At 41.6% G+C, this 13,366-nt stretch overlaps 1 long non-coding RNA gene across 1 annotated transcript; it reads right to left on the minus strand.

The window, feature by feature from the left end:
* Positions 1 to 4,095: 4,095 nt before the first annotated feature.
* On the minus strand, positions 4,096 to 11,860 carry LOC137881746 (uncharacterized). The gene is made up of 3 exons (XR_011103883.1): positions 10,761 to 11,860; positions 7,643 to 7,741; positions 4,096 to 6,732 (listed from the first exon to the last, which is right to left on the minus strand). It is a non-coding gene; the product is annotated as an uncharacterized lncRNA (long non-coding RNA).
* Between the last annotated feature and the right edge of the window lie 1,506 nt (positions 11,861 to 13,366).

Raw genomic sequence — 13,366 nt, forward strand, 5'->3', positions numbered from 1 at the left:
GCTGTTGACAGGAAAGAGGTGGAGGAAGAGGATCAGATCGACAGAGGAAGACAGAAGGAGGTGAAACTGCTTTGCCTGACACCTGATGCACTATGGTGATGGATGACATTACTCACTCTGGCAGGTTGGAGAAGGAAACCTGCTGCACGGACTCCTCGGTGCAGCACGTTTAGCGATAATCCAGCTGGTTCTCCTGCAGCGGGGAATTTAGTATAGTTCCAATCTTTTCATAGGTGATGACAAAATCACTTTGACAAACATCTTCATACAAATTGTCAACATTTGGTGGAGTGCCGGAGGCAAAAATCCCACCAAATGTTGAGTAAATGAGCAGATGTGAAGCTTACTTTGAGGTATTCCTCCAGACACTGGCTCACAGAGCAGCCAGGCTGGAGGTCCAAGGACAGGTTCGGATAGTACTCGTCTCTGTCGAATCCGTTACCGCATCTGCAGAATGAAAGAGATATTAAGTTAAAGGGTTTCACACTTAGGTTTCCTGCCACACTTGGACATCTCTACCCAAAGTATAAAACCGTCTGTGGTTGTGCATTCATACCCTTTACAGGTCCTGGTGCTCAACATCTGGAAGGCAATGTGGTCATTGACGGGGCAGGTGTAACTGTAGCACATATTATCTGCTGTCGTCTCCAGGTCGGTGGACAGAGACGTCAGGTTGTCCAGAACGCAGCTAAGGAACTCGTGGGCGTCCTGCACAGAAACAAACAGAAAGTGGATCATTTTTACAAAAAATGTAAAAGTATTCAAGGGTTGTGTATTGTGAATAAAAAGCGTACTAACTTTCTGACTGTTATCTATAAACTCTACGTTGAAATCAGCGACAGTACTTTTGAATCCAGTCAGGACGTTTGTTTTCTCCGCCCAGTTGCTGGAGTGGCAGAGACCGACGTCCCTAAAATCTCTGGAAAGAGATAAGATTTGTTAAGATTTTGTTACTTCCTGTTGACCTGCAAACTTGAGACTTGACTGTGTGTGCATGGAGGTGCTGTACCTGAAGAGGTCAGTTGAGGGCTGTGAATGCCACACCATCTGCTGCCTGTGGATCTCCTCAACAAAAGGTCTCTGCGCCAGGAGGGCTTGCAGTGTGGGGTTCATAAAGCAGGTCTGCGCCAGGTTGGGGAACCTTAAACACAACAAAGACAGAGGACTAAACGTCAGACTGGAGCTGGATTTCTTCACCATGTTTCAGCTTGTATTTCAGGAGTGAAAATGTCTATAAACTGAGCATTCAGTGTGCGTATAAGTCTCCTCGCAGGTGCTTATCCGAGGCAGATCTGCTTTGGACAGAGCTTTTCTATCGCCTGAGGGGGACAATTTTCTGACGTAATCATAAAATGCCTCTCTCCTTCTTTCTCTTCTCTTCATCCAAGTACCCATGGTACTTCTGCCTGACTCTTGCAGCTGAAAGCAACAGCTCTTTGGTGATCTCTACCTTGTTTACGCCCCCAACAGACCTGACATGGTCGACGATGAGCCTCTGAGCCACCAGGGACTTCTCCTTCTGATTCTCTATGATCATTTCCTTGTTAATTGAGAATCCACGCTCAACACTGGCCTGTCCATGAGACAGTACAAGCAGTACCTTCACCACATCCCACACTCTGGAAAATGAAGGTCTCGACCTCATTGTCTCATACAGGAGGGTGTCCACCCAGTCTGTCTTGGGGTCAAACTCCCTGAAGTTGGCTTGAAGAGCAGCTGAGTCACAAAACTCACTGAACTCTCGGAGGATGTCATCGCACACTGACTCGTCTACATGTTTGGCCTCAACAAGTGTGTGCAAAATTCTTCTCATTTGAGGCACGCACAGCTCCTTGGACACGGCCATGCGTCTTGGGTCAAGGCACTGCATGCTTCTCACCAGTTGGTGATGCACTGGACCCTTTTTCAGCAGCTTTTCAGTCAGGGTGATCATGAGTTTCTTACAGTCCATCTTGATCTCCAGCACCTGCCTCTCTGAAATCTTGGAAGACTTGAGTTGGTTTAGGGTGGTTTCTGCTGCAAATCCAATGTCAATCTTGGAAACATCTTTGTGCAGACTGCTGTCCTGAAAAGCAGCATGGAGGAGCTTCAGTGTGGAGGTGGCCTCCCTCAGGGGTTTTTCCTTCAGAAATCGTCCCATGAGCCCTGAAAATATTGACATGAAAATAATAATTAATTTCAAATTTTCATTTTGATCACTCTTAATTAGCAATTTCACAAAATAGGTCATGTGTGAGTATGATACACTATCTGATCAGACATGCCAAACAAGTGAATAGTACCCAGTTCATAAATTAATTTTCTAGATGCAGATTAACTAAAATTAACCCTGATTACACTAGAAGAGGGAGGGTCCCTCCCAACCCACCTTCTACATTTGAATAGGTACAGTACAGAGGAAGTTTTAAAGTTGTTCAAATGCTCTACAAAGAAACATTTTTTATCATAATTTTTTATCATCAAGTTATGTGGCGGTGTTCTATTAACCTATTACATTTATCCAACATATTACTCCAAGACCAATTGAAATTGTCAAAATGTTACAAGACATATTTAAAAGCCAAAATTGAATGCTGTTTTATTGCAATGCTTAAAACAAATATGAACTTGTATGCCTTCAAAATATGTTTATGCTTACTTTTTATCAGTTTGAACATGTCCTCACTGAGGAAGGGAAGCATGGGTTTGTCTGTTTGGTAGGCAGTGTGGAAAGGAGTGACTTCTCTTGCAACGCTATTGAAGATTGCCACTTTCACGGTGAAGAGAGGATCTGCACAGCGGTCCTACAGAGCCTCAAATGACTTCACCTTTGGATTGGGTAGTTCACATTTTCCTACCAGCTCAACGTAGGCTTTTACGTGCGGCCAGAGCAGCATTCCTCGTTTCGACACGTTGACATTTTCGATCCATCGGTGATTACAAAATCGAAGCTTGTTGGTGCTGCAACCAGTTGCCGTCACAAAGATTTCGTGACGAGCAGGGCAGTCGTGGAACAGCCAGTAAATGCTGGAGAGTGCGTGTTCAACTTCCCAACCTGTAGATTTGCATCCATCTCTGAATGCGTTGCGGAGTATATGCAACCCACACAAACCAATGTTGACAAGCGACTTTCCCACATCCTTTTGCACACTCTTCTGGAGTATTTCGAACACTTTCCAGTTCACATTCGGGCCGTCCATAGAGATTTGGATAAGGTTGTTGACTCCAATCTCTGACAGCAGGTTGGTCATTTTCCCAACGACATCAAGGGCAGATGAGTGGCCCATGAACTAATAGCCTTACGTGCAAATCCATCTGTTTGGACTGTGAATAGTAGTTCAGGCTTTCGTCAAATAGCATTACATAGGCCCTTTGCTTCAACACATTGGACACCGTGAGACTCTTGAAGTGGGGAGCAAGCCCGAACGATCAGAGATATGCGCATTTGCTTTTGCCACATGCAAATTGTGTTGCAATCTGGCTATCGGGAAACATTCGGCGAAAGAGCAGGCTGGCATCTTCGGATGATTTAAAAGAATAATGCGAATTGGCCACCTTCAGTGCCCACATTACCTCCGCAGTTAGGACTTCATTTTTCGTTACAGCATCGGTTATCGACGCCTGCTTGGTAGCCGAAGAGAGAGACGTGCTGCTCGGCGTAGCAGTTGCCCTCGCTGTGGTGAGAAAGCCGGTGATGGGGGTTGCTGTAGCTTCGCTAGCAGCAGCGCTCTTATGTTTGCTTCCTTTGGCATGGCTCGTTAATGCCGCCTCTCCCATGTTTGAAATGTTGAATGTTTTGCCACCACACAACCTACATTTTGCTCGTGCCAGGTCTTTGTCTGTTGTAACCCATGACGTGTACTTTTCCATTTTTAGCCAAGCATGGTTAAATCTACACTTCCCTGGCATAGTGCATTATCCCGCCCGCTTCCCTGAGTTACTGATGCGATGGCACCAAACTTTTCAGTTAGTATGAGAGCGTATGCCTGCTTACATTTTGAGCGTATTTGTTTTAAAAGCATATGAAATTATTTCAAACTCAGCGTAAATGAATGACATGAAAATATGAATATAACAAATTTCCATGACTTCTCCAAAACTTTTGGGATTTTATTTTTTCAAGCACTTTTCCAGGCCTGGAAATAATCATTTTAAAATTCCATGACTTTTCCAGGTTTTTCATGACTGTAAGAACCCTGGTGCTTTCAACCCCCATGTAGTTGCAACCCAGCCATCAAGAGGACATGGGAGCAAGTAAAAACTAAGCACAAAAACATTATTCAGAATGGTGAGTCAATATAATATGTGCCATGGTAATATATTGAACACATCCATAAGTTTTTTAAGCGCCAAATAAACTTTACAAACAGCACGGCATGCTGTGGCTTTCTTGATGTTCTCCGCATCGCCGACGCTGTACAAAAATGTACAACTCGCAGAAAAGCGCAAGGCTATACATCCAGTCTGTGAGACAGTCAATGCTCGGCTGCGGCGTGTGGTGTTCACAATGTATGGCTCGAGAAGGTCTTGTAAATAAATGATTCCTTTTCGGCAGAATCAATAGCGCTCGTATAGGAAGTCATCATGATGTGATAATGGATCTTGGCGATCTCGAAGGACTCTCTCCCTATAAAATGCTAATCTAACTAATATCACTCCTTTATCAATGGGATCTCTGAGGAAGGGAGCTGCCATTTTTTTCTGGGGGAGTGGCAAGCTTATCCAGCTAACTTAAGTTAGCCTGCACTGGAGCAGGTTCAAGTTTATGGATGTGTTGCTATGGTGATTTTGCCAAACTTGCTTTGTGGAACTGAAAAGCCTGACTTATGTAATCTTATCCGAAAAATTATCCGGCTAACTCAGTTAGCCAGGTACGAGGAATGGGGCCCTGGTCTCCCTCTGGTGTTGTCTTGCGTGCGGCAAAAACTGTGTGATCTCCCCAACACCCATGCATCATTAGCCATCTGTTGCAGCTGTGCCCTATATACCAATTACCTGCCACACTGACACTCGTGGTCAACCTGAGGTAGGCTCCCAATATATATACAGATATAATATCCGCTAGTAGGGGCAGTCGGGACTTTTCTCAGACAAATGAACTAAGCATAAGGGACAAAAGAGGCATTTTTCACGGCCCCCTAACGGTCGTTTGGAGCGCCGCTAAAAATAAGCAGGGCACGGGTTCAAACAACATATTTGCTCTAGTTTGACATGGGCGAATGGCGCTCCATTCGGTCCCACGGTTGCCCAGGAACAAAATTCCAAAGTTTGGGAACAGTTGGCCCAATTGTCCCTATACCGACTTTGTCCACCAGAGGGAAAATGAGCAGGGACGCTAGGGAACAAAAGGGACAATTGGGGCGGGACATTTGAGACAAAAAGGGACAATTGGGAATTTCAGAAAAGCTGTATCCGAAAAGTCACAATTTGCCCCAAATTGCCCGGGACAATTGGGATAAACTGTGCCATTCGGTGGGAACAATTGGGGAAAAAAGGGACATTTCGTGGGGAGAAATGGGCCAAAAAGGGACAATTGGGGGGCGGCCGTCCTGGATCAATATTTTAAACTGCAATATCTCCTCAACCGTTCAATATATTGATCTGAAACTAAGATTTCTTGGACCAACGTCTAATTGTACGGAATTTATCTTTTGGGACATTCGGGTTGGGACAATTGGGCTAAATCTTGGCCCAAGAAATGTAGGCGAAATGTCAGTTTTTTGAAGAGTTACAAGGCTTAGTCCTTACAAATCAATTCCCACGTCAATTAGGCCACAATTCGGCCAGCCCTTTGGGCTGGGGAGCCCTTCGGGCTGGAGAGCTTTATATATTGTGTTTTTATTGCAAAATTCATTCACCAAAGGATAGTTTGCTGGGGGACCAGCCCTTCGGGTTCGGTGGAACTTAATGAATCACACATTTTTAATAATATTCTTATTCTCGTATTAATAAAGAAAGGAATGATGCGAACTGGAGGTGAGAGGCAGATACACGTCTGTGTTTTATTTGTCTCTAGTTTTTTGTTAATCCAATCACTGCACTTCCTCGTGAAGGAGATATTGTTTGAATACTTTTAAATTGAATGGAGGTGAATTGAAGAGAGCAAGGCAGAGAGAGGATCGATGATCGTCTCAGCTAATCTAGAGAAGCCTCTCCTTTCCTTCAGTCTGATTAGTTCAATAATTAAGAGAAACCGCTGGAGCGGAGCTTCAATAAGGCTTTACATATTCAGAGGAGCAGATATGTGGTGCAGCTGGACTCTGATCACAATCCTGAGAGGAGGAGGAGAGCCGACTCCAGATCAGCCTCAGAGAGACATCTGACCGCTGTGGTCCAATGGAAAATATCTCTAACTAACGATGGTTAGGAGGATGATGCCTTCAAGTACCACCTGTCGTGGCCCGAATTTCAATATTTCAAGTTTAGAATATGAGTGACATTAAAGTTAATTATCTGCACTTTTAACAGCAGTATTTCCTCTGTTAGTGAAGTCAGTGTTGAGGGCAACTGGTCTAAATTCCAAAACGAGGAGCTTTCACTATACTTTTCTTCTCAAAGAAGTTATCCGATTTTTTATGAAGTATTTTACTCCTTTTCAGTCTCAGTTTCTTAGCGCTTGAGGCTCTGCAGTTATGCAGCACTGACAGTCGACTTTCCCAGGAACTTGATTCATTACTATGAATCTCCTTAAATGCCTTTGTACTGCCGCACATTCCTCTGGTGTCCAGCTTCTCTTGACAGCAGTTTGTTTACCTAAGTAGGCATAAAAAGAGCACGTTATAGGTTTAAGAAATTTACATCTTAATTGAAGCTGAAACACTATTGACTATAGGTCATCCATTGCAGTACTGACTTAGTTGCAGTGTGGAGAGTGTTTGTATTCCAGATTACTGTATGTTTACAGGCGCAAATAGTCGGCGTAATCGATGACGTTGTCAACATCAATATATTTTAAATTGACAAGTTTAAAAAAATATATATATTTTGTCCTTTGAGCTCCTTAATACATTTATAAAGTGTATTAAGGAGACAGAGTGACACAGAGCTATTGTTATGACAGTTTATTTTGAATTACAAACAAGGGTAGGTGTACTGTAAGAATATCGGGTACATACTTTTATAATCTATAGGATATTTATAATTAAAATGGAAGGGATAGCCACTTTTGCTTTGTGCTTCATTATATAATTTCATAGTCTACAGTTTGTCAACATCAACAAAATTAAATTAAATGTGCAATTAGATTTGAGTATTAGTCATCAGTGGCAGCCCTATTATGCCTTGTACCCCTTTTACACACACAAACCATCGGCATGATGCGAATTATGAAACCTAGATGCAATCCACGTCGGAAATAAAGTAGAAATGAAGCTAATGTACGCTACCATAGTTTCTATTCCTGTAGAAGCCCTGGAAACTTGTACAAACCAATTTATGTAGGTCTTTAATAACCAGCATATTTATGGCTAAAGAAAAAACGCAAAAAGGACCTTGTTGTTTTTGTCCTACCCCTACTTGGGAAAGAAGTACTGCCCTGATGACAAAATATACCAATTTTGTTATTCTAGCAGGTGATTCAATCACTGCTCACTGTGTTCTATTCTACTTTAAGTCAACATATGAAATGCTTCATGTGAAACACTCAAACCATCAATCTGCTCACCTCGTTCTTTTGCTGACTTCCTCTGGTTTTGGGCAGACACTGTGGAGTTACCTTCTTGCAGGGATGTCACACTGCCCTCTTCTTCTGACCCCTGTGCTTCTGGCATACGGGTACAGAAATTAGTTTATACAAATATTTAAGACAAATATATTGACTTAAAATATGAGTCAAAAATAGATCAAAATCTGTGTGTGCTGCATCTGTCTACCCCCTTCAAAATGATTGCCTCTACCCCGCCTGAGAGTGTGTGATATTTTAAATTAGGACCCATGGCAAACATTTTATACATCTATTCTATTATATCTATTGAAAAACAGCATAGGCAGCAATTGGGTGCTTTTGACTGGTGTCACCCAGTACCCCAATACATTTTTAGAAAGCACAAATTCAAACAGAAAACAATTACATGAAGTCATTACGAACAAATTGATTGACACAGTGATGAAAAATTGGAACGTTAGAATAAAGCACCTGTGAGATATGACAACAAGTATATCGCTGGGGTCTGCGGGGACCCCAGTTGGTAGGATGAGGGTTAAAGATCCTCCTAAGTCTTGTTGGCACGATAATAGATACAGGAAGAGTGTCTGTCTCATTTGTTGTGTGATTGAACAAAGTTTTCTTCTTTTTTTTGCTGTCAGAACCTCTAAATTATTTTACTCTGCACTTTCTTCCAAATTACCATGCCATAAAATTGTGTCTGACAATAACCAGGGTCGAGTTGTCCTGCTTTCCACTGCTCTACAAGATCTCTTTTGCATGTAAACAGAATCAGTCATCCATGGTGATACTTTATGCTATTGACAAAAAGTCAATTTCATTTACAGAACCATTTACATCAGATAGATTGAATACAGTAACCAGTTCAGAGAATTTTCGGTGTCTAGTGACCTTTCGCAAAAATCTTTTGTCAGGATGTTTTTAGTCGATTTCTCCTGTGCATTCAACACAGTACAACCTACCCTAATGGAACAGAAACTCCTTGAGGTGAATGTCAATCTACACCTCATTATCCTCATCCTCTCCTTCCTTACAGATGTAGGAAAATCAAATGCAGTAGTGTACTAAGCTCCAACAGAACAATATACAACAGGGCACCACAAAATTCTGTCATTTCACCAGTCCCGTCTACCCAGATGACTGCAGAAGTTCACCTAAAGATGCATTACATTAAGAACTCGGATGACGCTGTAATAATTAACACAACAAATTCCATCAGAAAATCAATAGCTCTGCTGGTTGGTGTGAAAACAACTACTTAGAACTAAACCCCAGCAAAACCAGAACATTTCTGTTGGATTTCAGGCATGACCAGCAAATCGAACCGGCACTGGAGGTAAAAAGGCGTAAATATCATGGCACCACCATCAATAACAAGCTTACCTTTAACAACAACAACAACAACAACAGTGGGCTGATATTTTCTAAGTGCAGACAATGCCCGTTCTTCCTCAAGAAGAGGAAAAAAAACATATCTAAACTTGTCTATCATCTCTGTGGATTCAATACTGACCTTTAACACCACAGCATGATTTGAAGCAATAAGTGCCATCCACCTGAACAGAATTGTAGGAACTAGTAACAACATCCTCAGACAGGAACTAGAGTCACTCAGCAGCATCCAGTAAAGAAAGCCTCACAAATTGCAGAAGTCACCACACAGACTTCACACCTACTACAACCTAATGCCATCTGCATAGAGATATAGGGCCCTATCCCGGAGGACTAGATGGGCCTCATCTAGTTTTGCGACTATGTGTGCATTATATTCTTAGTAATAGTGTATTCTAGTAATGATTGGTTTGTAATTGTCATATTTGTCTTGTCTGTACACTGTACAAACAAAGTTTATCATGGAAAATAAAGTAATTTGAATGAATTTGATAAGCTCACCTTTCTTTCTTGCTCTGTTCTACCCAGTTTAAGGTCCTGTGTCCACATAGCGTCTGGCAGAACAGCGGAAGACGGTGGCGCTCAGAAAAGGGCGCTATGTGGACACAGGTCCTTAGTCAACACATGAAATGCTCCATGGGAAACACTCTGCTTTATTCTTTTAAACTTTTTTGTGTCTGCCCAAAAACGTTTGGGCAGACACTGTCGAGGAACCTTCTTGCAGGGATGTCACACTGCCCTCATCATCTAATCCATGTGCTTCTAGCATACTAGCATCTGTGTACAGAAATTATTTTATACAAACATTCAAGAGAGAAATATTGACTTAAAATATGAAGTAGCTTGCAGAAAAGATGGCTGGATTTGCATTTTTATCAAGCTTTATGTTTTTTGTCATTGTAACAGCAATCAAATTGCAGTGATTAAGAGTATATATTTAATAGAGTTGAGTATATAACATGTGTGTCTCTTTAACATTTATAACAATGAGTTTGGAGAAATTTCATATTGTTGCCATAGTTCTACAGTATACAGGTACAAAAATCTCTCCCGTTATGCAGAACCAGACTAGCACAAACACAAGTAATGCATCACCTGGAAACAATGTTGCACACTCCTCCATTGCAATAGATGGTCTAAAATACAGCAATTATAACAGGTAAACACAGGACGTTTATCCGTTAGGCCTTTCACATATTTAGTTGCTTTGATAGAATCTTAGTATCAAACTATAGTTGCTGTATTATAGATGTACCATCTATTGTAATGGAGTGTATGCAAGATGATCTCCAGGTGAAGATACAGTTGTGACTGCTAGTCGTGATCTGCATGAAAAGTGAGCCCATGCATGAGGTCTGTCTACCAATATATTGTCGAAATTTGGAAACAATATAAAACTGTACTATACTAATCGTGAGTTTACTGCATCCAAGATTTTAATTCTTCAGGATCGCAGGATGTGAACCGACACCAACATCCTTGAAGAGTTTAATTAACAATATTGTTGCCTGTACTGATTGACATCGTAGATAATACAAAATAGAGGCTGGCTTGAAAAAATACTGGAATTATCCTGTTAATCTATTGTGTATTCCCGCCAATGGTCAGTAAGTAGGGAAACCTGCAGTAATCCAATGGCCCAAATCAAGCTCAAATACAGTGATATTAAATATAAATAACCACTGACAGATCATTACCAATTAAAAAAACAATCATACACACATACCTCCCATGTCGTCTTGCGAACACCCCATGTTCCCAGTCTCTATGTCAACAGTCTCTAAAATGGTAATTGATAGAATATTATTTGTTGGAAAGCTGAAACTGTTGTGATCAACCTCTGAAATTCAAGTGCAATCACTAAATAAATTACAAGCAATTACTTAACACCATTTATATCAATATGAATCTCATCCAGACTCTTCCCTTTAAATTCCCCGAGTCATCCCTGCTCCAATGCCAGAAGGACTTTGCTGACTTTAGCTAGCTGCAAGGTGCCCTCTGGGAGGCGGTAGTGCTTCCTGTGCACGTTGATGTTATGACCAAGGAAATCTGCCAACTGGTCTAGCTCTGTTGTTTTGAGGTTAAGAACAGTTGACAGGGTAGCAATATGCGTCCTTAGTTTCGTCGAGGTCAGCGCCTTTGGATTCTTGATGATATCGCATTCGTGAACAAACTGCCTGATGCAGTCAGAACCCCTGATGGAATGGACAGAATGTGGCAAGGTAAACAAGAAACGATTTTCAGTCAGCACCCTACATTGTTCTTGCTTCTTGATCAAAATGTCCAGTGATTCCCTCATGAGTGGGGTGAGGAGAACAGGAACTTTCCTTCCTCTCTTTCCTACTATAGTAATCCAAACAAAATGGTTGCAAAGTTTTTGCTCCAGTGGCGTAAGGGCCAAGGTAATATCTTCGTGCAATTCTGATTCGTCTCTTGATAGGTATGAAGATAAGGGCATTCTTGATACCTCTCCTTCTCTCCGGCAATTGAAGAAAATAACTTGTGCCAGGGTAACTTTAGCAAGGTCTTTCCATTTTGAGGGTGAAACTTCTTCTCTCATGGCATTCAAGAGTTGCTGCCGTTTCTCAGACAAATGAGAAACAAGATTTTGGACATCCTCCGTGAATGGTAGGAGTTGAGGAGAATTCCACTTGGCTTGGTCAAGTTGAGTAAGCGCTTGGCTTGCTATGTCAAATCTCCAACTTTCCTTGTATAGCTGTGCAAATTCCTTAGCATCTTGGGCTGATTCTTTATCTTTCGTCTTCAATCCTTCAGACTTAATAAACCTGGCTAAAGAATGCAAGCTGTGTCCAACTTTGAGAGCGAGAGATGGACGTTGATATTTGCCATTGAATCCAGCTAGGCATCTTGCAGCAGTGACAACATGATCATACATTTCTGGTTTTCTGAGTTCTTTGATAGTCTTCACAGGTGTAACTTGTTTTGCTGTCAGTACAAGTCTACCAAGCTCTCTCAGCTTCTGTCGAATGTGTTGGCTGATTACCGTCTCATTTTTCTTAAACAGTCTGTATCCATATTCAAGAATGCAGTGGTCTTGCTTCACAGCAAGTGCAATCTTATCATGATTCATATCATTTAAGACCTTCCAGTAGGCATCGCTAAATCCAATTGGAGCAGGTTCAGAAAAAGCACACAATGCTTGGACTCTTGTTTTACCAGGTTTAGATGTCTCACCCTGAGGCTTCAATTTGCAGAGTTGAAAATGTCACCACATCACTCTTCTTGTGTACAACCCATAGCAGTACAAACAATGCATATATTCTTCTCCTTCGGTCATTTTCTTTGGTTGCTTGCATGGAATGAGTTTGCCTTTCCGTCTCTCCAAAACTTCAGTGTTATGCTGAAAGTTCCCCTGATTTCGGATATAGTCTAATTGCAGTCGCCTTTCTTTTGAGTTCTTTGGAAAACGTAATGCTTTTGCAACATCAACCTTGTCATTGTGTTTACGTGACAAGTGCCTTGACATTTTCTGAACTACTTCACAACAATACAAGCAGTGATGTTTCTTGTTATATCTTCTTGTACCATCCTCCTTCTTCATAACTGAATCGACATAGACAGATGCCTCTTTTTCAAGGGAAGTTGGAACACTCGCCTCCTTGTTAGTATACAGTTAGGTCCATAAATATTTGGACATTGACACAATTTTCATCATTTTGGCTCTGTACACCACCACAATGGATTTTGAATGAAACAATCAAGATGTGCTTTAAGTGCAGACTTTCAGCTTTAATTTGAGGGTATTTACATCCCAATCAGGTGAACGGTGTAGGAATTACAACACATTTTATATGTGGCCCCTCCTTTTTAAGGGACCAAAAGTAATTGGACAACTGGCTGCTCAGCTGTTCCATGGCCAGGTGTGTGTTATTCCCTCGTTATTTCATTGACAAGGAGCAGATAAAAGGTCTAGAGTTCATTTCAAGTGTGGTATTTGTGTTTGGAATCTGTTGCTGTCAACTCTCAATATGAAGTCCAAAGATCTGTCACTATCAGTGAAGCAAGCCATCATTAGGCTGAAAAATCAAAACAAACCTATCAGAGAGATAGCAAAAACATTAGGTGTGGCCAAATCAACTGTTTGGTACATTCTTAAAAAGAAAGAACGCACTGGTGAGCTCAGCAACACCAAAAGACCTGGAAGACCACGGAAAACAACTGTGGTGGATGACAGAAGAATTATTTCCCTGGTGAAGAAAAACCCCTTCACAACAGTTGGCCAGATCAAGAACACTCTCCAGGAGGTAGGCGTATCTGTGTCAAAGTCAACAATCAAGAGAAGTCTTCACCAGAGTAAATACAGAGGGT

Source organism: Cebidichthys violaceus, unplaced genomic scaffold, assembly GCF_023349555.1.
Source record: "Cebidichthys violaceus isolate CVI_PGR_0920_01 unplaced genomic scaffold, fCebVio1.0.p SCAF_1, whole genome shotgun sequence".
Lineage (NCBI taxonomy): Eukaryota > Metazoa > Chordata > Actinopteri > Perciformes > Stichaeidae > Cebidichthys > Cebidichthys violaceus.